Source organism: Camelus bactrianus, chromosome 26 (genome assembly GCF_048773025.1).
Source record: "Camelus bactrianus isolate YW-2024 breed Bactrian camel chromosome 26, ASM4877302v1, whole genome shotgun sequence".
Taxonomy (NCBI): domain Eukaryota; kingdom Metazoa; phylum Chordata; class Mammalia; order Artiodactyla; family Camelidae; genus Camelus; species Camelus bactrianus.
Genome location: NC_133564.1, coordinates 22856490 through 22884208, shown reverse-complemented (window position 1 = coordinate 22884208; position 27719 = coordinate 22856490). Strand labels below are relative to the sequence as shown.

The window sequence follows — 27719 nt, the reverse complement described above, 5'->3', positions numbered from 1 at the left end:
AGGCGCCTGCTGCATGTACGGGAGGAAGCTGCAGACTTAGAAGCTGGCACCACAGCTGCTGCTTCAGAACTACGTCCCTCTGACATCTCGGTTAGCTGCCAAAACAGGAATCCATCTGCCTAATTAGAAGCAGCCACCATAGTTGCTGATTCTAGAACTTGCTACCTCTGCCAAGATCCAAGTCTGCCAAACGAATACCCCATGCCCTTCCTTCCTCTCTAAATACCTCAGTTCAAATACAAGTCTCTTATAAGTGTCTCCTACCGGAAGAACCAGACTCGCATCCAAAAATTCTACTTACATGGAAATCTGGAAGGCGGGTCATTGAGTGAGGCTTTGCACTGTGTTAACCATGACCCTTATCTTGCACCTAACAGCAACAACAAATTACAGAGGTGTTATAAGAAAACTATAGGCAAGTATTTTCATAATCATGGAAGGGAAAAGACTTCATAAGCAAAACACAAACCCCAGAAGCTACCATACTAAAGATTGATAGGTTTGACTACCTAAAAATTTAAAGCTGTTCTATGACAAAAGACACACAAACAAAATTAAAAAGACTTGTAACTAACTGGTGGAAAATATCTGCCACATTTATAGCTTCCAAAGGATTATCCAGAATTCATAAAAGTCTCTTACAAATCAATAAGAAAAAGATGTTCAACCATGAAATCAGAGAAAGTGAAATGAATAGGCAACTCACAAATGCCATGCCACTTTGTCCTGCTCATTAGACCTTTGCAACAATAGTGAGGAAGCGGGGCAGAAGGTCCCCTTGGTGCTGCCAGCGCCTTGCGGTGTGAGACGGGTCTGGATTTCACCCGCCTCAGCTGGAATAACAAGAGGCAAGACCAAGAAGCTTTCCAGACCCCTCAGACATGTCCAAAGCTGAATTTGTCACTTGCTCCCAAACCGGCTCTGTCTCCCAGGACCCCATCTCAGCCAACGGTACTACTGTCCACACAGTTACCCAGGCCAGAAAGCTGGGTGACATTTAGAATGTCCCTTTCCTTTCACCCCCAGTCTCCTCAGTCACAAGTCTTGCCCCTTCTCCCTTCTAAATGTCTTCCATTGCGGCCTTCCTACTCCCAGCCCCATCATCATCTCTGCTGCTACTCCCAGCCCCATCATCATCTCTGCTGCCTACTGCACCAGTCCCAGCCTCCACCCACCCCTCCTAGTCTTCTTCCACACAGAAGCCACGTGGGGCATCATTCTTACATTAAGATCTATATTTTTTTAAACTGAGGTATACTAACTAAATACAATGATTTTTAATGTTCAGAATTGACACTGTTATAGATACCTGGCACTTTTCAACCTGCAGGAATACTCACACATGTGCCTATGCGAACCCGTGCAGTGATTTTCATTATAGCAGTTCACAATAATAAATATTCAGGAATAATGCAAATCTGGTTAAATAAAGTGTAGTAAATCCACAGGGTGGAAGTCGCAGCAATAGTTAAAAAAAGAATGAGGCCAATCTATAGGTGTGGATATGAAAGGGTTTTCAAGACATCATGGTTGAATAAATAAAAGAAGCTGTAGAATGATATAGGTGGTATGATAACATTCATGTAAGGACTGCTCTCCATCACATTTGTATAGGCAAATACTCGTTGGCAATCGCACAGAAGGCTAGAGGCGTAACACACACCCCGAACAGAGGTGACTTCTGGGAAGGACAGTGCAGCTCGAGTGGGAAAGAGGTTGCGAAGAGAGCCAGTTTTTTTTTTTTTTTTTTTTAATCTGTAGCTTCCTTATTGTTTAACTTTTTACCAAAATATATTTGGAATCTTCAATTAAAATGTAAAACCTTATTTTGCCGTCCATATGCTATTTGCCAATAAACATATCTGCTACATTTCAGGGCACAGTTCAGGGCTGTTCAGCACAACAGCAATCATGGTAGCATTTTCAATGCTTAGCTGTATTTTCTGAAATCAGATTGTGTTTATATTTTGGATGATGGCCATATTCTTAGTCATTAATTCCATGTAATTTTTACCACCTTACATAGCCACGTGCCACACTCTTCTTGATTTTATAACTAGAATAGTTTTAATCACTGAGCCTTCAGCAATAGAGTTGGCCTCACCGGCTGCCACCCCACTCTCTTCTCCCCAGATTATTATATCCCTATTTTCCGCCTCCATACAAGCATGAATCTGTGACAAATTACAGAAACCACCAGGGAAAAGGAATATATGACAGAAGACTCTCCAAACCCGGTCTTTCCTGAAATAAGGCAGCCGCATTGATTTAGAGCAGTTGAATCATTACCATCTCTTCTGTAAATACATCAGACAGAAATAGTTTATGCGAACTGAACCTCTTCCTGCTTCCAAGTGCTGTGACTGTAGGGTAACTAAGAATCACACAAGACTTGAAACTGCAACAAAGGGAATTCAGGTCAAATTTAGTGATAAATTTCCCATCTGTGACAGTTGTTATATTCCAAGAATTATAAAAGTCTGATGAACACTTATTCTAAGGAAAAAAAAACAAAACCTCTTTCCATCATCATCAATAGAGCACTTTAGCCATTCCGCAAACATTTTTTAAATGACTCCCTATGCCAAGTTCTGCACCTGTCACCAGGAAGTGAGACATGATCCCATAGGCAAAGAACTCATCAGACCTGTAGGAGAAGTGACATGCTCCCATCTGTCCCTTCAATCTTTCATCTAGTCATTTGTTGACAAGTATTACTGAGTGGTAACAAATGCCAGCCATTGGGCTAGAACTAGGGATACGATGGTGACCACCCTCAACTGTGAAAGTACAGTAAGAAAATCAAGTTCGGCGACAGTGTAGAGTAGAGCATGGTTATTCCGCCTGTGATGAGAGATACAGCTTCACCCAAAGGACATTTGAGTTGAGTCATAAGTAGGGTTTTAACAGGTAAAGACATGGGAGGAGGGAATTGCAGGTTGAAGAAAGAGTAGAGGCAAAAGGAAAAGAAACATGACAGCAGTAGTGCCATAAGTAGTGGCATAAGTGAAACTCAGTACGAGACACAACAGGAGATTAGGAGCTATAAAGCGACCCCCAAACCTCAACAGCTCACATCACATCACAGTCAGATTCAGTATTCAGTAGGTGACCTTCCACATGGAGATTCATGGACCTATGAATCTACTAGTTGTGTTTTCCCTATGAATTGTATGTGTGTGTTGGGGGGAGAATGCCACAGAGGAGGTTGTAGGGAGTAAGGACCAAGACCAGAAGGGTGTACATCACTCTGCCCATGTTCTATTGGCCAGAACTAAGTCACACAGACATGGTCCCACTAAACTGGGAAGGAGACCTGGCATGTCAATTCCCTCTGTGCTGAGGAGGTAAGTGGACCTGGTTTGTTATCACTTAGCATCGTCTCTGCCTCAGAAGGAAGATTCTCTATGAAGGCTAATTCATTTAAGATGACTGTTGTTGAGCATTTAAGTATCTAGTATTTAAGGACTGACACACTGAACACAATTGCCATCATGCATATTGCCAGAAAATGTTGAATAACTTTTTCAAGATGATGTGCTAGATTCTGAAAATGCAAGAACTGACAGAATGTACCGCAGAAGCTTACAGCTGAGGCGGGACAAGGGCTTGCACACGATGAGAGAAGCAATGCAGCGCAGCACACGGCAAGTGCCAGAAGACAGAGTGACATCTACTCTGGTTTATGGTTCATATAAACATTCCTACAAAAAAGCAGCAGATATGATGTTCTCTGGATTTTCTTACACAGTTTTAAGGGAGGCTTACAGTGTTCTCCAAGCATAGAGGCAAATGTACGGTGTTGCCCTTTTAAAACTCAAGAGCTTCCAAAAAGAAAACTGAAGATCTTAAACAGACAGTAGTATTTGGTCTCTGAGGGAGGATGCGATTCATATAGCTGTCATGGAGATTTACTTAGTAAGGCTTCTGAAGGAAGTTAATTGATCTCCTGACAAGTAAAAAAAAGTTTTGACATTTTATTGGGATCACTTCCATTTGTCATGTAGAGGTGATATCACAATTACTAAGAATATTGGCAATAGAGTTAGAACCAAATCGTTTCAAGTCACAGCCCCACCATTTATTGGCTTTGGGCAAGTTACTGAACCTCTTTTAAGCTCAGTTGCTCCATTTGTTAAAGACAAAAAAGTAAAGAAAAAAAGCAAACTACAATAAAAATGATGGGGCCTTAAGCTCTCCTGAGGATGAAGTGAGTTAATGCATTGCTGTACTTTGTCTAACACTTGGCACCTGATAAATATTTTTAAATGAGTTTTAATGATTATGTTAAAATCAGTGTTTTGGGAGATTACTCAACAACATGATATGTTGCACAAAGATATAGTTTAAAATAAAAATGATTGTAATGCCACTCCAATTTTGATTTTAAAAATATTAAATAGATGGACTCACACAAGCACACAGGAAGGAAATGCACCAAAATGTTAACAATAATGTCTCTAACTGGTACAATTATGGGTTCATTTATTTTTCATGCAATTCTGAATTTTCATGTTTTTAAAGTAAACATTTCTTTCTTTCATATGCACTCCATTACCTCAAAAATTCTTTCCATCTTTTAAACTTTATATGCACACATAACTGCTTTATTAACTTGGTGTGATTCTTTTATATTATTTTCTCATAAAGACAAAGAAAACCTCCTGGAGGAAATTCTTTGCTTTACTCTTGTGTTAGAATAATCGGCCGGTAACATTAAAAATTAATCTACTGAGAAGCAAACAGTTTTTGCTCCTAGATTTTTCCTCTCTCAGTCAATAGTAAAGAGCTAAAGTATCTTTTCAGATCCCTGTTTTTCCCCTTCTTTCCCTAACATGCACCAGGATTCTGAATGTTGGACTAATTCTAAATAATTTCTAACGTAAAATTTCACTAACAGTTGACCATGACATTCAGAGACAGAGAATTCTAGAATTCCAAGGCATTTCAAACTTTCTTTAAAGCTGGAGCTAAAATATTCTGAATTTTTACATATGCTGTAGTTTGTGAATTTAGGTTTAAATTGAATTTTTGAAAAGAAAAGTTCATTTTTATTCTCATGTAAGATGGCTTTCTCTTTTGCATGAACATTTCTTCAGCCAAGTCAGCTCTTGGGCAAAGAACATTCTTTTAACATGTACCCATTTTGGATACAGGAAAATTATGCTTGGCACTTCTCTTAAATTGTTTTCTTCAGGTTAGACTGATTTGATTTCCAGTTGGATAAAACTGAGCTCACGAGGGATGGCTACTTCATTATACTACCCTTGTCTGTATGTGGCTGGAATAGTAACTGTAGGAAAGCTTTGGCCTTGGGGAATTAAAGAGCCACTGCCCAAAATGTTAAGACAAGTTTGCTCCTGCAATAACAGAAAAATGTACAGCCCAAGGGCTTTCCCACCTGTCTGCCCCTTGGCAATGCCTTCAACCTCTGGGCCAGTTCACTTGCAATCTTCCCCTCAGGAAGGCATTTTCTTCTGTTTTTTATTCTTGCTGGGTGATGACTATGTATTTTGCTTTTAGACAAGGCAAAACAAAATAAAATAACCCACAAACCCCAGAATACCCTTATCTGACCTTTTGTGGCTATTTTGATTGCTCAGTTGGATTTTTTTATGCTTTTAATCACCTTCCTACTCATTATCTTTATTTATTTAGTTTCTTCTTTCATGTTAAATGGGAAAAAGCAAATACAAATTCCAAGTCAGCAGCTACAAGCATAGTTTTATGTCAAGCCAAGGATGCTGATTATCTGTATACAGTTCCCATGGTCTTTGTGGCATATTCCCTGCTCTGGTCTCAGCCGAATGCCTTAAACAATGGGATGAAACTGACCGTTGCAACTCCTTCCCATGTTAGTTTATATCTTGGCTTGACTACTATTTCCAAACAGAGCCAGTTTCTTTCACATAATACAGAAGGTGAAACCATCTGGAGAAGGGAGGAGAGACCAGGGTGGCAAAGGCTGTGTTGTGGAAATACCAGCCTCATTCTTCGTCCAAACACCTGAAGAGACTCTGTGCTCTGCCCGTCTCTCAACACCCTTTGATAACACCACATCAAAGAACCCCAGCTCCAGAAAGGACTTTGAGGTTTCTTTGAAGCACGACCTCCCACCTGATAACGCGGATTCCCTCCGCAGACATCAGCAGGAAGTAAGCCGGCCTCTTTGCCTGTCTGGAGACGAAGAGCTGCCCCTGCTGGAGGAGCCAGCCAGGCCTTCAGGCAGTTCACGCTTTAGAAACCTCTTGCTCATGTTGAGTCTCAGTGTGCTCCCAGGTAACCTGCTTTCGCTGGTCCAAGTCTGCCCTCTGGAGACTCTCAAAATTATGTCTCCTTCCTCTTCCATCTTGCCAACTTCTTCCTAAATTCTTCGCATGAATTAAACAGAAGCTAGTACCAGCTATTAACGCCACATCCAACCCTTTGAAATCCAGCTTGGACAACAGGAAGCGCCTACTCAACCTTTAGATCATAAATGAATAAGCTAAAGAAGGCACCAAATTCCTTCTTAATTTTACAACGTTTTAGATCCAAGCAAAAACGCTTTTTGTTTTTAGAACTGTAAGGGACCTCAGTGATCTGAGGTCTAACTCAACTCCCTCAATTTTCAGGTGAGTAGTCTCAGATCCAGAGATCCTGGTTGAGATCACAGTCAAGGAAATCTGGTTATTATCATTTTGGTGGTAGGATTGTGGTAGAGTAGTATTGTCTTGCTTGTCTTCAGAAAATTAAACACTGTACTTTGACAATTACAGATAGTTTTCCAACAAAATTTTCTTATTGAGCAGTTTTCTGAAACTATTTTATAATAAGTTAACTTCTAGTAACAAATATTAGTACCTAACTTTAAATACAAATTTATTCTAATTTTTAAAAAAAGTTTTGTCCCCGTCCCCTGCAAAACTTCCAAAAATACCATCAGAGGAAAAAAAAACAACCACTTCAAAATTCACCTTCCACTTTCCCTAGAATATCAAATCTCTAGGAACTACATAAACACAGACAAGTATACACATAAGCGCACTCTCTCTCTCTCTCTCACACACACACACAAAATAAACAATAAATCTACTCCATTTTTTCTAGAGCTGACTTTCATATAAACTCAAGACCACCATTACCAACAGGTAGACGTAATCAAGGTGCTTACCCAGGGAGCTGACATTCGACTGTACCTAACAAAACAGGATGTAAACACCAGTAACGTAAGTACAAAACAGTATGGGGCACATGTGGCTGTGTCCTTGGCATAGCCATGAACAGATTTCCGGTGGGTGAACGCTATGGTAATTGTGACTTCTAGATTTAAAACAATTGGCTTGACTTAGGCTGCTGTGCTTGGGTATTTAAAATAACATTAAAGGAAACGAACAAGAGGGCTTTCCACGTGTTGATACTGCCTCTCACACACTTGATTGGTAACAGTAGGGGTGCCACACAGATAAAATCCACGAGGCCAGAGTTGGACAAATAGGAATATGCTTTGTTCTGAAACTATATACCTTCCTTTCCTCTTTAAGAAACATATAAAAGAAATAAAAGTGAAAATTCCATCATTGGAGAAAACCACTATGAAGGTTTTGGTATACTTCTCCAGTATTTTTCCTGTCCATAAATGTAAATATATAATCTACCTAACCTAAAGTCTATTCAAAATGCTTTTTCATTTAACATTACATTGTATTTCCAGAACATTAAATTATCTTCAAAATCATGCCTCTGTATTTTTCAACATGCTGGATATTCTATATTTTATATAACATGTTTTCTGTTGTTAGAATTTCCTTTTTACAGTCTTTCTTTCCCTGCCAATGAAAATAAGGTCGCTCTCTCACTCCCTGTCCATTTAAAGCTGAAGACAAACAACACATACAGAAAAAATCAGACCTGTGTCTGAGCGTGTTTCTTGGAAAAGAATTAAGCAAGAGCACTGTTAAAAAAAAAAAAAAAAAAAAAAAGATAAAATAAACCAGGAGACGTGTTGTCTACTCTTTCAGCAAAAAGCTGACTTCAAAAAATGACAGGATTCCAAGCAGAAGATGATGAAAGAGCAACAGGGCAGCAATGAAGAGAAAAGGGATGCAGGAAAAAAAAAACCAAAAACCTCACACAGCTACAGAGATGGAGAGGAAACAGGAAAACGATAGACAGGACGGCTGGAGGATGACACAGTTTCCGCAGATGGCAGAAGAAACAATGCGGTTGTACCTCTTCAGAAAACATTATGAGCTACACAGAAGAGCGGTCAGGGGCTGGTGCTGCTGAGAAAGAAGAGCAAATTATGAGTGTGTATAAGGACTTTGGCCATAAAGAATGTTCTTGATGATGCTACCGGTATAATCAGAATTCATATGCTGTCATGGTGGTAAAGGAAACAGGATGCATTTGGAGATACATGATCTATGGATTTGCAGTCACGGAACAAAAGCCAACAGCTTCAGTGGCAGTGGGTGACGATCAGCATTTGAGGGAATATCTGCTGTGTATTTTAGTCAATGCTATGCAATATAGACAAATATCATACATCACTTCCATGTCAGAAGTAGATGAATATGTTCCTTCAACAAAAACATTTTGAACACCTCCCTGTGTACCATTCTGGGCTAGACTTTGAGGATGAATCCTGCACCCAAGTTCCTTCTGGGAGAGAGATGGGCCACATAAACTCTCATGAAATTCTGTACCTTGCCTCCCAGGTACTTGTGTCAGTTTGGAATTACACATTTGATTGGTGCTATCTGGGATTATTTGATTAATGTCTGTCATCCCACTAGACCATAAGTTCCACAAGGGTAGGGATTTATCTGTTTTGTTTTTCTAGCACAGTGCCTAGACCCCAGCCCGTGCACGCCCCGACGTGCTAAGAAGAGCTTTTGGTTAGCACTCCTATTTCCAAGATGCGCTGATTTATATTATCAGCAGCAGCTGTGAGCTCTTTGATCCCCAGCCTGTCTGACTGGTTTGTTGTGGGGGATCCTTTGAAACCGATGAGGTCACAAAACTTCAGCCTTCTCTGTCCCTGTTGTCAGACTGTCTCGTCTCCAGTCTCCTAAAGTGATCATTGAGGGAGCACTGCACCATTTTTCCCTGTAATCTGTGGCTAACCTGGCCTTAGTTTTCCATTCCATCTGTGGGGAGGTCCCACTTTCTTATGCACTAAGACATTATCATAGTTAAAGTCACTCAAAAAAACCCCCCAAAACCTGGCATGACTCTGAAAGGAGGAAAAATGTGGGTAAGAACCCAGCAATATTTTTTTAAAGTCTCATTATAGTAGTAATAGGTAAGCACCCAGTGTGGTTAATAGCCAGTACTTAGATTCAGGCCTTGTATGAAGTAGACAGTCAAGGTTGAAATGAATGGAATAGTTATGTAAGCATCGTGCAGCATATTTTGGGGCTTGTAGCAATATATGCAACTTCCTTTGTTCAAATATGTGCATTCAGCTCTAAGTGCCAGGAACTGTGACAGACAATGAGGACAAAATAAATAAGATAATGGTCAGAAGCTTTACGAAAATAGCTTACATTGACTTTCTTGCCATTATGTAAGAAATCAGAGGTGTGGAGCTTAGGGCTGCAGAAGCTGAGAGAAATCTCATGATTTCCTTAGGCCCAGAAAGGTAGGTTGGGGCCAGACTGTGAGGGGAGCCGTATCCTATTTTGTGGGATTCGTGGTATTTAATGAGCAATGGAGAGCTGGTTATGGCCCTCAAGCAGAAGGGACATGAAATAATTTGGTTTTATTACTTGTTGATTATATTTTCCCTTTTTTTATTATATAAACATTTAAAAATCATAGCTGCTAAATTCTGGATATAATTTTCATAACAGTTCGGGGAATTTTTTTTTTTTTCCGAAAAAGATTTTACTTAAAAAAAAGTCAACTGGAAAATGTGATTTGATTTGTAGTTAACATCTGTTTGCAAATAACATCTCTGAGAAGCTATCTCTTCTGTTTTACTAGGAGGAGAGAAGACCACTGAAAGGGTGGCGCCACGGACAGGACAGCTGTAGCTCCACTTCCTATCGTGGCAGCGTTACAGGCAATTGGTATGTTACCATATGGTTCTGCTCCTTCAGGTTATAAAGAGAGAAGCAGGTTGTCTACACTGATATTACTTTATTATGAAGCTACCTGAGGAACAGGAAGAACAAGTGATAGTCTCTGCAGTCATAAGCAACTCTGAAGGTTCTGGAAGGTCAGCAAGGAAACAGTCGCCCCAAATAGTACAGTAGAGTGAGCTCTTCAGTGTCAAGGTATCCACTGCTCCTACGGTGGGACTCAGTCATGCAAGTGGCTCAGTTTAAGTGTCTTTGCTTCTCCTGAGGCCATGAACAGAGTGGTTACCAACCCACTGGAACACTCACTGCCTGGGTTCAAATCCTGGCCTGGCCTCAAAGGCTCTTGGGAAAAGATCTGATTGGGTCTGTCTCATCATCTACAACACAGCACACACCTAGAAGGCATTGTTCTCAAGCTGCTGCCTTGGAGGTCACAGAACAAACTAGAGAGTCCCCTTGGGTGGGCACGAATCCTTGCTGGAGTTAGTCACGTGATGGAACCACTGTGGCTGCCTTTCTCAAAAGGGGCAGGGCAGGTACTCAGAGAACCACAGCCCGCCATCTGCTCCTCCAGAGATGCTCGACAGACTCGGGGAGTTAACTAATACCGGAGCTGAGTTAACGAAGCAATAGAATAATATTAATAATATAATATAATAGTATTGTATAATTATTAAATCATAATGTATTATATAATATACATATTATTACATGTAACATGTATAACATACATATTATATAACATATATAATAGTTTGTTATAATAATACATAATGATATAACATTATATAATAATTAATTAATATAATTATTAATTATATATGGCACTTAGTTAACCAAGCAGTATAAAATGAAGTTAAGTGTGAGTTTAGGAAGAAACAGGAGAACACCTGTTCAATGTTCCACAGTGCTCTAATTTCTGCTGAGACCACTGCCAACCTACTGCATAATTCACTATAAGAGAAAAACTATTATTTCTATATAGACTTCACTTATTAATAACAATCTTACGTGTGGCATCACCAGCATACTTGTATTGTTTCCTTTTTTTTTTTTTTCATACAAAACTTCCATTCTAACAAGCCAGGTTAAGAAATGTCATAGGATTGGTTATGTCTACCTGAGAGTAAAACTTCATTAATAAATTTTTTTCATGAAAAATGTCAAACGTCACAAATAAGGAGATAAGTATCCTCCAGCATTAGCAACTGCCAAATTTTGACATTCACATTTTGTCTGTCTCCCCCCAAACCTTTGCTGAGAGATGAAAGTAAAATTCTCATATACTACAAGAATATAAATGTTCAAGGTCCAGCTGCCAAAAGGGAGTGCTATACCTCCATGGTGTACACATTTTCTCTATAGCACACTTTTCTTTGCAATACTTCAGCCATTACCCAAATTCTGTTACTGGCCATGGAAATGCCATGGAACTATAATGGCCTCGAAAAGAATAATCTATTTTTCTCCCTGCCTCCCAACATGGAAATGGTAACTCAAGTTCACAGACTTCTAGGGATTCCACAGATCTGCTTCAGCTAGTCTGTGAAATCTCAGAAAATGTATGCAAATATTTTTACATTCTTTTTTGATATAGGAAAGTTCCAAAACTTCTATCAGATTCTCACATGGACCTATCGCTACAAAAGGTTGAGAACCTCTGCCTCTGCCATATCTTGAAAGCAAAGCAAACATACTTTCTCACTTCCAATGGGCCAAATTGCCATTCTCCATATCAAAATCCTGCACTTGTCACCACCTCCAGGATGCCTTCCCTGACCACATCACCTGTAACTGACTTCCCTCATGTTTTCCAGTGGAATTCAAGCCAGGGTACTTTCATAGTTGTCGCATTCTGTTGCGATTTCATTCACTGGACAAGTATTTATCAGGCACCTACTATGTGCAGCCACTGTACTATACTTACTTAGGTGTGCTTTGTCTCCTATTGCACAGTTAGAAGAGAACAAGGAACATATGTAGGAAATATTGTAACTCTAACTCCACTGAATGAAAACAAAAATGAGCAGTAGCGCTTCTGTGGGCTGGCATTCAGCTCAAGAACACATATCATCAGGATCAAGATTTTTCTCCCTTTTAAATGCAAAAAGGAGACGTTTATAGAAAAAGGAAACTTAATTATCTTTGGGCATGTAAGACAGAAATGCCCAAGCCAAGGTTCCCTGCCCTACCCCGATATACTGTGGCACTACTAGAAAACCATTCCAGATTCACACACTATATATATATGCTGATCTCCACTGCCCTCTTCATAGAGCCTTAAGTAACATCGCCGGCGTCTGTATCAGACATAGTTGGGTCCCCACAAAAAACTACGCCTGGAACTACAACTCAGTAAGAAGTCTGATCCCCACCCCGCCCCCCACGGAGTCAGGAGCGTCAGGCTCAGATACAAAGGGCAGCCGAGCAGTTACTAAACATGTTCATTTTCCAATATTGGGTACGAGCATGTTTTTAAACATCAGGCCTCTGAAGATCGCTGAGCTGCTAATAATAGGAGTTGAAGATGATCAGGCTAAGGACCCGGCAGAAAGTAGTTAACCCTATTGTTACAGAAGCGGAGGGTGAGGGAAGGGGGAATCTGCGTCCAGTTTTCGGCAGAAATATCCAACCTAACTTCCAACCTTTCTTCTGAAAGATGCTACTTTGATGGGTCTAGTTTTGCAAAACTCTTAACATCAATACGAAAGCTGTTTGAACGAAAAGATCTTAAGAGTCTGAGCAATGGCACCTGGGACTTAACCCTTTTGATCTTCGGTTTCCCCATATGCCCAATGGGGACTTTCTGTGGCAGAAGGTGGTTGCCAAGATCAAATGAAAAAAGACACGCTAAAGCGTCACGCTGTTGTCAACCAGGTACGGCACTGCTGCGCTCCAGGTGTGCTCGCCTCGGCGTCCTCTCCACGTAGGACGGGCCACGCCGGGAGGGACCGACCAGAAGAGCGCGGGGCGGAGGCAGCAAGGTCACCCCGATCCCCAGGCCGGGCGGGCGCAGCAGAGCCTCATTTCCCGGGCACGTTCGGGCGGGGCGTTCCCAGGGGACCAGGCAGGGAGGCGACACTCCCCGGGCTCCGCTCGGCGCCTGCCGCCCCTGCCAGGCTGGCCGCCCTCCTGGCCCCGAGGCGCCGCGGGCCCGCGTCCCCGGACTGCCGGGGCCCGAGCGCCGCCCTGAGAGGTGAGGGCGGGTTGGGGAGGCGGGGACGACGATGGGGGCGGGGAGCTGCGCTGCCGGGGCCGCGGGCTGTCGTCCGGAGGCCCCCAGGCTCCGGGAAGCTTGCTTTCCGGCCGCGGCGGGAGGAGGCGCTGGCGGAGGGGCTACCCCTAGGCTCTGCCTGCCCGGCCGCGGCCCCGAGGCCTCCGGGGGCCTTGCTGCAACTTCTTTTTGGAAGAACCAAGGGCGCGCGGGCGCGCTCCCACGCGGGCATGCGCATCCCTGGCGCCCCGCTCCTCTGCGCGCCCTCCGTCTGTTTTTTTCCCCAACGCTTTCATTCTCACACTCTAAAGTAGGTCACCGGGTGGAAGTTACACCCGGTATAGCCCCCGGCTTTGATGCAAAGGTAGCTTTTCCTCCCCGGCTTCGGGGGGTTGCTTTGCAACTATTCGGTTCCATAGAGCTGCCCGCCCCCATACCTTGCAGCCAGCGCCGGCGACCGTGGCGTTGACTATGGCCCGCGGAGGGGAGCGGCGGGAACTCTCTCTTCCACCCTAGTTTCGCCGACCCTGTGCCTGCTCTCGCCCCGCGGACCCGGAGGAGGGGGCGCGACGGGTCGCCTCCTGCGCTCTCGGGCGCCGTCGTCCCAGGTCTGACCTCCTGGGTGAGTGCCTGCTCTTCGTCTGTTCTAGTCGCCGAGGGTGACCTGTTTACCTGGAAAACTTAGAAGTGATCCGAACAGGCGAGCCTGGCGTGCAGAAAGGGATTGCGGGGTGTGCTTCAGATATTACACAGGATAAATCAGAACCCAGAGCTGCAGGGGACATGTTTAGTGTTTAAACGTGAAAATGAATTTGTGTTTTCCTGAAGAACACGTGTATCTTTCCCTTTAGAAGCTATCACTTGGGAATTATTTTTTAACTAGCAGGAGGTGATGAACTAAGATAACTTGAAGCCAGAAAGTTTGTCAGAGTATCTTTTAGTTGATCTGAAATTACTTATTGCGATAGTCCAAGCTGGTGTCAAAAACACAGTTTAAGAAGGAATATCAAGACGGAACGGTAGGATTTGTTTAATACATCCTGTCTGTATCCTTTTGTATTATCTGGGTTCTTTCTGATCAATATTATAATGCCATGCTTTATGTAGAAAAAGGGTAAGGTTGTGAGTATCTATGAACAAAGTTTTTATATCGGTTAGTCTGTATGCATTTAAATGTACATTGAACATTTCCTGTGGGCGAAGTGCTAGAATATAGCTGTATCGTTTTGAAGTTAAGGTTATTAGCAATAATACAGGGGGCAGTTGGCTTCTAACCCCTCGTTTCAGCAGCTAAAGTACTATTATTCATGTAACTCATTAGCATATAGAATCCTTGACATTTCTGGCTAAAGAATGGTTCATCTGTTTTGAAGTTTGGGAAGGGAGAATTGTAGGTTTTTCTGTCCTTGATGCCTGACAGAAAATGTGGTATAAAGGACTCTCCAGGGATGGTGAGGGATGCTTTAGAGTAGCTCAGAGGGGAGGATCATTTGAAGAGAACGAAAGCGACTCCCTGATGGCCACTGATTGCCCATAACTTCTTTTAAAGTGGACCTTGACAGCTTGGAAAGGACCAACCTCCTCACTAAGGAAACTGCTCCAGAGAACTGCTTTATTAATGCATTTGGTCAGATTTGAGAAGGGAGCTCTCTAAAGACGCTTCTCTTAAATCAAAAGAAACCCTATTTCTAGAAAGATTCAATTACTGTAATGATGTTCTTTGGAAATAATTTGTCCTTTTGTGTGTATGTCTTAATATAGCAAAAGCACCAAGGTAGTTCAAAGGTCTTAATAAAAGTTTACTTACTAGGGGAATGGGAAATGGGAAATGTTATGTCTGCATGATTATCCTGCCTTAAAACAGATGCGGGGGGTGCTTTCCCAATAAATCTTAACTCCTGTGTATGTACATCTCCTAAAACCAACTCTCACTGGGGAGTAAGAGGACTATAAGGAAGATATTAATACTTAACAGTATTTCTGATAGGTGGATATGTGAATACCTGTATGTATTTCACTTGTAAAGAATTCATATGCACCATTAGAGAACTAGTTTTCAAAATCTGAGACACATTATGATAAGAGGGGGATGTATTTAAGGACAGACCAAAGGAACTAAATATGGAGGCTGATTCTGGGATAGCTGGGTCCCAGGTCCAGCTGGCAGTATGGTGATGCTAATGATCAGTTGAATGTCCCACACTTTGTGTGGTTCTTGTCTCTTGATGTCACAAGACAGTACAAAGCAGGGACCTCTAGCTAAGAGGTATCAAAAAAGAGTGACCCTTTTCACTTTGGGTACTCACGTCTCATCCAGAGAAACTTCTCACTTGGAATCTGAGCTCCATCCCCTGGAGTGAATCCCAGTACTGAGCCACTTCCTCATCGATGAAATGGGAATAGTTATACTTCCTAAGGTGGTTGCCAGGACAAATGGAGTAAGTGGGGTAAAATGCACATTGTGAGCTGTCTTACAAGAAAGAGAAATACGCTGACTTAAATGTCGTCTCCCAGGGGCTGTGGAGGGGTTGATGGTAGAATATTCGAGTCAATGTGTCATTCCCCGTCCTGGTGCACTTAGTTTACTCTTACAGTATACAGTCTAGGACACACTAGACTCTTAGTAATCAGAGTTTTGGGGAGCTAGAGGCTCACACTGTCAAACTTGTATCTTCTTCCCCTTAGACAGGCCGTTTGGCTTACCTAGGTTAAAGAAGTTGGCTATGGTGGAGATAATGATGAGATAGCAGGGGGAGGAAAGAGATGATCCACTGAAATTCTAAAATCAAATTTAAACCTTTAATTAACTAGTTTCTGTCAATGACATTAGAAGTATCTCCCTCATAACATGATAGCAGTCCCTAGTTTTCCCCTGGACAGCTCTATATTTAGAAATGGAGTATTTGGACTTTGGAGCTGAAGCAGCAATAACATTCATGCAGTTTTTCAATCGTTCAGCCTCCCCAGGGCCCTGCAAGCACCATGCTACTAAGCCTTCCGGATGCAAGAAAAGCAGACCTGACCCCTCCTGGAAGCATGTGTGCTGATAACACAGAGGCAACCCTGGAATTACAACTGTGCTAAGTGCTATGCGGGAGAAGTGTTATGGGCAGGGACAGGGAATTTGACCAGGGACAGGGAATTTGACCCGTGGAGGGAGGGAGTCAGCAATGCTTGCTTTAGGAAGTGATAGTGGGGTTGTGAAAGAAGGTCTTGGAGGAAGGAAGAGCATTTAATGCCCAGTGAACAGCACCTGCAGAGACTCTGCACACGCCGTGGGTTCCCTGATCGGGGAGCCAGTAGAGAGAACAAGTATCTTTGACGAGGGGCCAGTGGTATGTGAATGAGGCTGGGACAGTAGGCCCGGGTCATGAGACATGTTTGTTTTTCTTTGATGGTAAGAGTTACATCTCTGTAGAACTCTTAATTGTTTTGTGTAAACATACTAGCTTAAGGCTTTTTTTCTGATAGATTACGCTATTGAATTATAAAAAGAATAGTGCCAATCTTTTTTGTTTTGTTTTGTTTAGCTGCTCGGAGCCTAAACCCATATTTACCCTAATTGACTAGTTTGTCAGCTTTTTGCATTATTAACTGTCTGACTTTAAAACCATTTGAATTAATTTCCTTTTTTAAAACCTAACAGATTTTTGCTTAAAATACATAGTTTGTGTATTTCCAGCTACTGTCTATAAAGAGAGACTATTTATAGGCTAGCTGGAAATAAAATATAAGATATATATTCCTCCAGTTTGACTCTATATATCGATTCAAAAGCAGTTTCACTTGTATTTCCCGTGTGGAAAGGCTTTCTGAGTCTGTATTTGAGAACCCCTCTCCCAGCTCTGCGAAGCTGCGATGAGCCCTGCAGGACAGTGCAGGGAGCTGTGTTCACTCCAATGTCCAGGCCAGGTCATGTGAGGAATCTGGCATGGGATCCTTGTCATCATCCATGTGGTTTTATTCCATTTGTTATTTCCTGTTCTCTTCTCTCTTCCCCTCTTTTTCCTTCCTCTTGCCCCTCTTGGCCATTTTTTTTTTCTTTCTCTTCAAAGATCCCCATGATAATTTCTCAATCTTTATAATTATGCTTTGGCCTCAACTTCAGGCCTTAAAGAGTGTTGGTCCTGATTTGGGTAGTTCTGGAGAGTGGAGCCTGGGACTTCTTTCTGGTCCTTAATGCGTAACCATGTAGGTCACAACCCGTTTCCTTTTCCTGGTTCTCCCCAGGCATGACTTGCTGTCTTGTGCAATGAATGCACTCAGCTTTCTCTTCTCTCTCTCTCTTTTTTAAAATGTCACATTGCAGATAATAGAAACTACCCTAGCTACTCTGAGCGGAATGGGGTTTAACATGGGAATTGGATGCTCACAGGAAGGTTGTAAGGGAAGGTTCCACCTTTTTTTTTTAAGAAAAGTGGTGTGGATTTTGTTTGAAAAGTAATGCATGCCATTGACAGTTTTTATGAAGGAGACAACTATGAAGAGAAAACGAAATTCACATTTTTTTTAGAAAACAAACTTATGGTTACCAAAGGGGAAAGGGCAGGGGAGGGACAAATTAGGAGTTTGAGATTAGTGGATATATACTACTATATACAAAATAGATAAACAATAAGGATCCACTGCATAGCACAGGGAACTACACTCAATAACTTGTAATAACCTGTAATGAAAAAGAATGTGAGAAGGTTCCAACTTAAGGGAGAGGAGAAGATGCAGGCTGAGCTCCAGAGATGACCCCAAGACAGTACGGGAGAACCGGCCCCCCAGGGTTGCCCTCATCATGGGCAAAGTCTGGAGGCTGGGAGTCAGGGCCACCAGAGCTGCTGACATCAAGAGCACTCCAGGGACTGGAGAAGCTGCTACAGAGCGCCCCTCCACACAAGAAGCTAGTAACTGAACATGGTTACCAACAGCAAAAAACAAGCTTGCAAACATCTTCCTTAGACACCATCCACCTCGCTTCTCATCCAGCTCCTCTCACTGGCAGTACCCAAGCTGTGCCCAGAATCCTAGCTGCAAGGGACTCTGGGAAATGTAGTTAATGGCTTTCTAGCCTCAGAGATAGAGGAAGGCTCGCTTAAAGGAGACTGCAGTGAATGCTGAGTGACACTCCATGTCTAATGCTTATCAAAAAGGTATTTCATCAGAGACTTAGCTAGAATATTTCATTGAAAACAGGTAGATGATATATTGTAAGAATCAAAAAAAGAACCAGTTGCTCACCAATTTGCATGTCAAACAGATGGCTGTTATAGTCATTACAGATGAAATTGCTGGAAAAAGCATCAAGCAAATAAACAGCTAAAAACTACCAAGCACCTACCTCTGCCTATGGTGGTCCTATTTGAATGTGAAATAATATTCCTTTGTTTTGGTTTAGGAATCAAAGTAAAATATTGGAAAAATGATTTTTAAATCATTTCAAAGTCCCAAATAGCCTATCTGCTTGAAGAATAGCAATGTAAAGGAAGAACTGGGGTCTGATCAGAGAAATAATAGCTCCTGGCAGGCTGGTTCTTTCATTAGATGAATTATTTGTGCATCTGTGTTTCTGCTGAATCTTTCTTTGGTCTGGAACTTTAATGGTCTTTTTTTTTTTTTTTTTTTTTCTTTTAAGGATTAGGGATAGAAATGTCATGTCAATTGGGGATTAAAATAAGAGTATGCTTGAATTCACTCTAATCACCTCTTTCATACTTTGGCGCTTGTCAGATTTTTTTTTCAAACTATTAAAGGAAATATGATTGGATCTTTACAGTTGCTAAGTAAGACATTATCATGTCTTTGTACTCAGAAATTACATTAGCACATCTAGGTATTAGTCTTGATTACTGAATGAAGTCATTTTATATGTGCCCTCTGATATTTGGAGCTAGGAAATGAGATAAAAGTAGCTGAGACAGATGGAATTACTTAGTGAATTTGTCAGTCTGTTACATATAGAGTTTTTAATTGGTTTCCTTGTCTCAGAAGGTGAGAGTTCATTCAGTTATCTTCTCTGGTAGGTGATGAGATCATTTAAATGCAGAATTATACATGTTGCCTGGAGTAAATCACACTATAATATGAATATATTCTTTTGCGTTCAATGCTGACACTAACAGTTAACCACTCTGCCCAAAGCCACCAAAAATAAACGCATCAAAATAAAAACAGTACTCTTTCTTTGTAAATGCAGCTTCAAGACACATCCACTCTCTTCCATACTGAACCCCCAACTAAACCCCACTGAAAGTGTATTCCCAGGAGGGAACTGTTTGAATCTAATCTTAATCTGATTAACTGTAAGGAAAAGTAAGTAGTATTAATCTTTCTACGTTATACTAACACATAAATGACCTAATGCCAGCTTTCCTCCCCTCCCCAAGTTTATCTGTTTTATTCATATTTGAGTAAACATTCAAGAGAAAAACCTGGATTTTTCCCCCCTCTGGGTTATAAGTATGATGAGTTCTTGTCCTCAACACCATGGAGCTTACAGATCAAGTTGTAGGATACAACTCCTTTTATGGATTGAAAATCAAAATGATCTTTTGATTTGCTTAGAGTATTATAAAGTAGTAGAATATCTAAATCTGAACTCACTCTCTGGTTAGATTGCTGATGTGCCAGATTGAAGTGGGGATGTGAGTAGAGAGAGCATGGGGTTATTGCATATTTTTTAAGGCAAAATTTGAGGAGAACAAAGCAAGACTAGTGTTTGAACATTGTTGAGTGATTTGTTTATTCACTGACTTAATAAGTGGATATTAAGAACCTTTCTGTACCAGGACTGGTATGAGGTGCTAAAGATACATGGCTCTATCTTTGGGAGACTGATGCTCTGGGGGAGACAGTAATCAAGGGTTACAGTAATATGGTACTCTTATCATGAGTATGGACAAAGTGCCTTTCTCAAAGAGAAAGAGGTGTATTTTCTCATGGTGAGGTGAAAGGTGGAGTTAATTGAACCACCAACATATTTCTGACTTCAAGGAATATCTCCTGATATTTTTGTAACAAAACAGTAGCCAAGAGAGACACAAAAATGGCAACTATCTAGGACCATGTCTTTTATCTGCTCCCTTTAACCCACAGAAATCAAAGTAAGTGAGCTTGTCAAAAGTTAGATGGTTATACCAAAGACTACAGTAATACATTACAAAGATCATACATCATGATCAAGGGGGATTTATTTCAGGGATGCAAGGATGGTTCAACACTGGCAAACCAATCAACACGATACAGGACATTAACAATATGATAGATAAAAACCGTATGATATCTCAGTACATGCATAAAAAGCATCTGACAAGATTAAACACCCTTTATGATAAAAACTTTCAATAAAATGCATATAGAAGGAATATACCTCAACAATAATAAAGGCTCTATATCACAAATCCACAGCTAACATTATACTCAGCAGTGAAGAACTGAAAGCTATTCTTCTAAGATGAGGAATGAGACAAATATGCTCATTTTCACCACTCTTATTCTATGTAGTACTGGAAGTCCTAGCCAGAGCAATTAGGCAGAAAAAAGAAATAAAAGTATCCAAATTGGAAAGGAAGAACTGTCAATATTTGCAGATAACATGATTTTTATATGTAGAAAACCCTATTGACCCCAACAAAAACTATCAGACATAATAAACTATTAGAAGTAAAGTTGTAGGGTATAAAGTCAATATATAAAAATCTGTTGCATTTCTGTACACTAACAACAGATTAGCAGAAAGAGAAATTATAAAAACAATCCCATTTACATTCACAACCACAAGAATAACTTACCTAGGAAAGTGAAATTTAACCAAGAAAGTGAAAGATTTGTACACTGACAACTATAAGACATTTTTAACCAAGAAAGTGAAAGACCTGTACACTGACAACTATTAAGACATTTTGGGAAAAACTCGAAGGAGACACAAAGGAATTGAAAGATATTCCATTCTCATGGAGTGGAAAAATTAACATTGTTAAAATGTCCATATTACCTAAAACAAATTTACAGATTAAGTGCAATCCCTATCAAAATTCCAACAATATTTTTCACAGAAATAAAACAAAAAAATCCTAAAATTTGTATGGAGCCACAAAAGACCCCAAATAGCCAATCCTGAGAAAAAAGAACAAAGCTAGAGGTATCACATTCCCTGGTTTAAAATTATACTACAAAACCATAGTAATCAAAACAGCATGTCATTGGCAGAAAAAAACAGACACACAGATCAGTGGACCAGAACTGAGAGACCAGAAATAAACCCACACATATATGGACAATTAATTTATGGCAAAGGAGCAAAGAACATACAACGGAGAAAGGATAATCTCTTCAATAAACGTTCTTGGGAAAATTGGACAGCCACATGCCAAAGAATCAAACTAGATTATTATCTTATATACTACACAAGTATCAACTCAAAATGGATTAAAGACTTCAATGTAAGACCTGAAACCATAAAACTCCTGGAAGAAAACACAGGCAGTATGCTCTTTGACATTAGTCTTAGCAGTATCTTTCTGGATATGTCTCATCAGGAAGAGAAACAAAAACAAAATTAAACAAATGGGACTACATCAAACTAAAAAGCCTCTTCACTGCAAAAGGAAACAATTAACAAAATGAAAAGACAACCTACCAAATGGGAGAAGACATTTGCAAATCATATATCCAATAAGGGGTTAATATCTAAAATATATAAAGGACTTATACAAATCAAAAAAACCCAAAAAACAAACAACCCAATTAAAACATGGGTAGGGAGCTGAATACATATTTTTCCAGAGAAAACAGACAGATGGCCAATAGACACATGAAAAGATATCCAACATCACTAATTATTAGTGAAATTCAAATCAAAGCCAGAATGAGATATCATCTCACGCTCTTTAGAATGGCTGTTATCAAAAAGACAAGAAATAACAAATATTGGAAAGTATGTGGAGAAAAGGGAGCCCTCATATACTGCTGGTGGGAATATAAATTGGTGCAGCCACTATGGTAACATTATGAAGTTTCCTAAAAAAATTAAGAATAGAACCACCATATGACCCAGCAATTCCACTCCTGGGCATCTGTCTGAAGAAACAAAAATGTTAATTCAAAAAGATAAATACACCCACATGTTCACTGCAGTATTATTTACAATAGCCAAGATATGTAAACAAACTAAGTGCCCACTGATGGATGAATGGATAAAAAAGATGTGATTTATGTACACAATGGAATATTATTCAGCCATAAAAAGATGAAATCTTGCCATTTGCTACAACATGAATGTATCTTGCAGGTATTATGGTAAGTAAAATAAGTTAGACAGAGAAAGACAAATACTGTATAACTTCACTCCTATGTGGAATACTTTATGTTCACAAAATAAACGAACAAACCAAAAGAATAAAAACACAGACACAGAGAACAGAGTATTGGTTATGGGATGTGGGGAGTGCCAAATGGGTAAAAGGACCAACTACATAGTGATAGATAGAAACTAAATTTTTAGTGGTGAACACGTTGTAGCATATATAGAAGTCAAAATATAGTGCTGTACACGTGAAATTTATATAATGTTCTAAGCCAGTGTTACCTCAATTAAAAAAAACACAGAAGTTAGAGGGTTTTAGTGTTTAAAGAAATAAGGAGTTTGTAAGAAGAGAGGACAGCTTTTGCTACTTTAGTCAATGTTCAGAAAGTAATCAGTAATTTTTTTTAAATGCTCATGGTGGCAGGAGGGAAAGTGGGACCACAGTTAGATCAGGGATTTCAGTCCTATGACCACAGGAAATTGAACTCAATTCCAAGAATTGGCTTGGAAGCAGATTTTACCCCAGAACCTCTAGATGACAGCTCAGCCAGGCTGATATCTTGATTTCGGTCCTGTCATATTCTGAGCAGAAAACAGCCATGTTATGCCAAAGGTCAAACCAATAGAACTGTGAGCAAATAAATGGCTGTTGTTTTAAGTTAAAAAAATAAAAAGACCAGAACCCATAATGTTCTATAGGACATATAATTTATAATCAGAGTAATTCGAGAAAATGCAGGCACATTCTAGATGTTAAGACATTTGTCAATGACGATGGGAATGCAGTGATTTATGCAATTACAAACTAGATCCAGGGTGATCATGCGACTTATTGTTCAATCTGGGACACTTTTGAGAGTGAGGGGGCACTACAGGCAGACCTTGTTTTACTGCTGATACTGTGTTTTGTTTAATTTTTTTTACAAATTGAAGGTTTATGGCAGCCCTGCATTGAGCAAGTCTATCAATGTAATTTTTCTCATAGCATTTGTTCACTTTGTGCCTTTGTGTCACATTTTGGTAATTCTCACAATATTTCAAACTTTTATATTATTATTATGTTTGCCATGGTGATCTGTGATCTATGATCTTTGATGTTACAGTTGCAAAAAGATTAAGACTCACTGAAGGCTCAGGTGATGGTTTGCATTTTTTAGCATTCAGGTATTTTTAAATTAAGGCATGTACATTTTTAAAACATAATGCTATTACTGTACACTTAATAGACTACAGTATGTGTAAATATAACTTTTATTGTTTTGGGAAACCAAAAAATTCATGTGATTCACTTTATTGCAGTGTTCGCTTTGTTGTGGTGGTCTGGAACCAAACCTGCAGTATCTCTGAGGTCTGCCTGCATTAATGGTTGCCCTGGGAAAAAGAAGCACAAGTGGGGACTGTCCCAGCAACCGAGGACTTGTGGTCTCCCAAGAATAAGGCACTAGTTGTGTGGCATTATTGCATTAATTGCAATACTGATTTTTTAAAACTGTGGTGAAATATACATAACTTACCATTTTAACCATTTTTAAGTGTATAGCTCAGTGGCATTAAGTACGTGCACACTGTTGTGCAACCCATCATCATCATTCATCTCCAGAACGTTTATCATCTTGCAAAGCTGGAACTGTACCTATTAAACAGTAACTCCCCATTCACTTCTCCTCCCAGCTCCTGGCAACCACCATTTCTACTTCCTGTCTCTGGATTTGACTATTCTAGGTACCTTATTTTAGTAGAATCATACAGTATCTGTCCTTTTGTGACTGGCTTATTTCTTGTAGCAAAATGTCCTTAAGGTTCAACCATGTTGTAGCACGTATCAGAGTTTCCTTTCTTTTTAAGGCTGAACACTATTCTTCTGTATGTAGATACACATTCGGTTCATCTATTCATTCCTAAATGGACACCTGAGTTGCTTCTACCTTTGGCAACTCTTAATAATGCTGCTATGAACATGGGTGTGCGAATCTCTCTATGAGCCCTTGCATTCAATTCTTTTGGGTAGGTAACCCACCATATTGATTTTTAAATGAAGAAGCTAAAAATGGAGGGAAAAAAAGAACACCATTTCCTCTCCGGTCATAATTCTTCGACATAATACTCTGTCAGGCTGGACTCCAGCTATGCCTCTGCAAAAGTCATCAGAAAGAGGAAGTGCAGATAATCTAGAGAAGCTGCCTGCTGAAAAAAGCACCCAGAGTCTCAAATTCCATCCTCACACAAGAGAGGAAGCTAACTTTTTTGTCACAACTACTGTAATGCATTGACCACAGATGTTTCTAAGTGCAAAGGGCTGACATCTGGAATGCGATGTGCCTCCAGCAAGATTCAAGTGAACAGCCTCCAGCAACACAAAGAACTATGGATCAATAGCATGAGACTGAACAGAACTGGTCCATGTAACCAAAAACATAACACAGGGGACAGGGGATCATGAACTTCCCAGAAACAGGCAGCGGAACCAACAACCATCTGCTGGTTTGAGATGAAAGGATAAGAGCTGCTGCGGAACGTGGATCTTCCACATACAGGAAGAACAGTCTTCCTTTGGCTATGGAAGCAGACAGCAATGTCAAGACCACTGGTGCATCTGATCTCAACCTACATAATCCCTTTATGGAAACAGAAGCACTACAATATGACCCTTCATTTGAAACTTTAGGTAATTTTATTTCCATGGGGAATTTCTAGCCCTGGAAAGTAACGCTGACATGCCTGGCACAAATCAGGAATGGCTGCATTCGCTGGATGGGAATTTCTTCCTCTGAGTCTCAAGCAGGTATCAACCTTCTATGGCATCAACAAAGGAATCTTGATCATCTCATAACTTAGTAGTAACTGAGCTCCAGAAAACACATCTACAGAGGTTATCTGCCAATCAGAAGTGATAGCTGAGAGCCCAACAGGTGTTACAGAGCATTGAGAAAAGTGGAACCTAAGGGAACATCGTATGGGTGCTGAAAATGAACAGTGTCCACAAGTCTCCTCCAGTTAGACTACGCCTGTACCGGTGAGGACTGAAAAATTAACAGCAAGTCCACACGAAAACCTGTACCTGGATAAACATTTATAACACAAACATCTCAAATTTGCAGATAACCAAGATGTCCTTCAGTAGGTGAATGCATAAACAAACTGTCTGTGGAATATTATTCTGTGATGAAAATACCTATGGAGCCACAGAAAGGCATGGAGGAAGCTTAAATGCAGAATTGATAAGTCAATAAACCAGTCTGAAAAGGCTAAATCCCAATTATATGACATCTGGAAAGGCAAAACTACAGAGACAGTAAAAAGATCAGTAGTTGCTTGGGGGTTTTGAGGGGAAGAGGAGATGAAGAAGAGGGCACAGGGGATTTTTAGGGCAGTGAAACTATTCTGCATATGTGGGTAATTGTAGATTCATGACATTTTGCATTTGGCAAACCCCACGCAACTATAGAATGCAAACTGTGCACTCTACTATATTACTAGGGACACTTATTAATAATAATGTATGAATATTACTTCACCACTTGTAACCAATGTTCCACATCAGTGCAAGATGTTAATTTAAAAATTACCTAAATATATTTTTTTAATTAACAGGCACTTCATGTGCTAAAGTAGAAAATGTAGATAACGTTCGCTTTGGGGGTCCAGGTGATGGCATGTCAGGTGGTAGGGATATGGCTCCCTTAATTCATGGAAATTAATAAATGAGAGCAGTTCAGTCATTCTAATCCCAGCTAAAACATTTAACAAGCTGCACTTACCTTAGGTGCAGAAACTTCACCCAAGCTCTTAGCAGGTGAGGAAGATGCACTCAGACTTGGGAGCAAACTACCTCCTTGCCATCCAGTTCCACATCGATTAAAGTCTTCAGTCAGAGCCCACACAATCCACTGACAAACAGGCCTGAAACCAGAGAAAATGTTGGTCTTGAAGCTGTAAGGACATTCGTCATCAAGGCCCTCCAACCTCCTATCATTAATTTTTCCTCCTGCAGACACTGACTGGACTCTCCAAGCTGGCTTTCCTCTGCAGGAAACTCTTGAGGCTTTGCATTGAGTTGGCAGAAACGCAGACCTACCTCGTCTGGTTTTGCTAGCAAAGAATGTTATATTTCCTACATGACCAGGAAAAATTGGGCCAGACCATCTGTCATTTCCTTAAAAAAGCTATAGAGATGCACGTGTACACCCATATGTATGCGATACACGTAGAGACCCGCAAATGGAATGTAGAGCCAGATGGTTTTAAAGTAATTTACGATCTTTTAACTGATAATCTGTCTAGTCTACGTGTTAGAATTCAGACCCTTTGAAAGGCATTGGCAATATGTGCGTACAGAAGCTTTTTCTGCTCATTAAGATGATGTATTTCGGTATACATTCATGGTTTCATGTATAACATATCACTTTAGGATGGTTGTGAATGTTTTGAAAGGCAGAAGCTACTAGAAATCCCACCATTTGTGCAGTTAAACCTGGATGGCTGTGCTGCAGGCAGGATATGCCCTGTTGACTCAATTGTCAAGTTACAAACTTTTAACCACACAATTTTGTGTTTTGAATGATTCCCGGTGCTCTGTGTATAATGATTCATCCATTAAAACAGGAACTGTCTGAAGAATAACTGAATAATTTAAAACATGGAGGAAAACTAGGTTATATTTTGACATGGCAATTTTTATTACAGGTTAACAGTAATCATTAAAGCATTTATCCAGGTTATTGAATACTTTGTGTACCAAGTAATTTAGTTAAAGCTGTGACTACCCTAGTTAAAGCCTGTTTTCCAGGATCTGTTTATTTAAACTAGACTACAGCATGGCATGGTGGGCCTCCAGGCTTGTAGCATCAGTGCATGTGGATTCCAGTCCTTAGTCCTTTAGAAACTAATTCTATAAATTTCTTTTATTTACTAGTTGGTTCTCAAGTATTTACAAATTACACCAGTGGCCTGAGTTTTCACTTACTCTGACATAAAGCTTAAATGTCATTCCATACAGCTGATGGTTTCCTTGGCCCAACCACCCCTACCTGGAGCTGTTCCCTCTGCCTGTGGAGCCTACAGCCACTTCCTTCCAAGCCTCCCTCAGCATCCTGACTCCTTCCCTTGGGCAGCACGGTAGCTGTTTGAGGCTTCTTGTTTGCTGGAT

At 40.5% G+C, this 27719-nt stretch overlaps 1 protein-coding gene and 1 long non-coding RNA gene across 9 annotated transcripts in view; one reads left to right on the top strand and one right to left on the bottom strand.

Moving 5' to 3' along the window:
- LOC123616382 (uncharacterized) overlaps window positions 1-27719 on the bottom strand; it is a 166446-nt gene that overhangs the window by 86338 nt on the left and 52389 nt on the right. For both annotated transcript variants that reach the window (XR_012502485.1, XR_012502484.1), the window contains exon 4: window positions 26332-26473. This is a non-coding gene — a long non-coding RNA (uncharacterized LOC123616382). The remainder of the gene's footprint in view (window positions 1-26331; window positions 26474-27719) is intronic.
- TRMT9B (tRNA methyltransferase 9B (putative)) overlaps window positions 13011-27719 on the top strand; it is a 50875-nt gene continuing 36166 nt past the window's right edge. For 4 of the 7 annotated variants that reach the window (XM_074353582.1, XM_045515438.2, XM_045515436.2 and 1 more), the window contains exon 1: window positions 13315-13903. The gene's annotated coding sequence lies outside the window, so the exon portion shown is untranslated. Of the gene's footprint in view, window positions 13264-13314; window positions 13904-27719 lie in introns of those variants that run through there. The other 3 variants (XM_074353580.1, XM_074353581.1, XM_074353579.1) reach the window with 2 other exon arrangements.